This window comes from Tupaia chinensis, unplaced genomic scaffold, assembly GCF_000334495.1.
Source record: "Tupaia chinensis unplaced genomic scaffold, TupChi_1.0 Scaffold145592_1, whole genome shotgun sequence".
In the NCBI taxonomy this organism is placed as follows: domain Eukaryota; kingdom Metazoa; phylum Chordata; class Mammalia; order Scandentia; family Tupaiidae; genus Tupaia; species Tupaia belangeri.
This window is the reverse complement of record NW_006205449.1, coordinates 2,003,514-2,004,060: the sequence shown is the minus strand read 5'-3', so window position 1 is coordinate 2,004,060 and position 547 is coordinate 2,003,514.

Sequence of the window (547 nt, the reverse complement as noted above, 5' to 3'; positions counted from 1 at the left end):
CAGCGACCACCCCTCTTCTTCCTCCTACTCAGTTCCTGGGGCTGCCAGGACAAAGCACCATGACTCAGATGGCTTCAGACATGGGAAACGGGTTCTCTCACAGCCCTGAGGGCTGGAGTCGGCTCTCCTTTTGCTCAAGAGCCTGGCTCTCCCGGAAGCCTGTACTGGAGGGCCTTCCTTGCCTCCTCTCAGCTGCCAGGGTTCGCTGGCAGCATTTGACTGGGTTTGTTCAAACTGATCGACACTGGGAACCTTGAGAGACTCAAGCGCCTCCCACGGGTGTTCCTGGAACGTAAACTCCGCTCTGCGGGGGGCTCCGCGACCTCCCCCGGCACACCGACCATGAGAGAACCGCAGCGCTGGGTGTCAGACGGCTCTGAAGGATCCGGGGCTGCGGCACTGAAGTGAGAGGGCGGCGGGGATTTGATCACAGTCATACTTCCTGCGGGTCATCTGCTTGTCTGCTGGCGTCAAGGACGCACGGGAAAGGCGAGACATCTTCAGTGCATGGGCTGCCGAAGCGCATTGCTCTGAGACTGATTGCCCC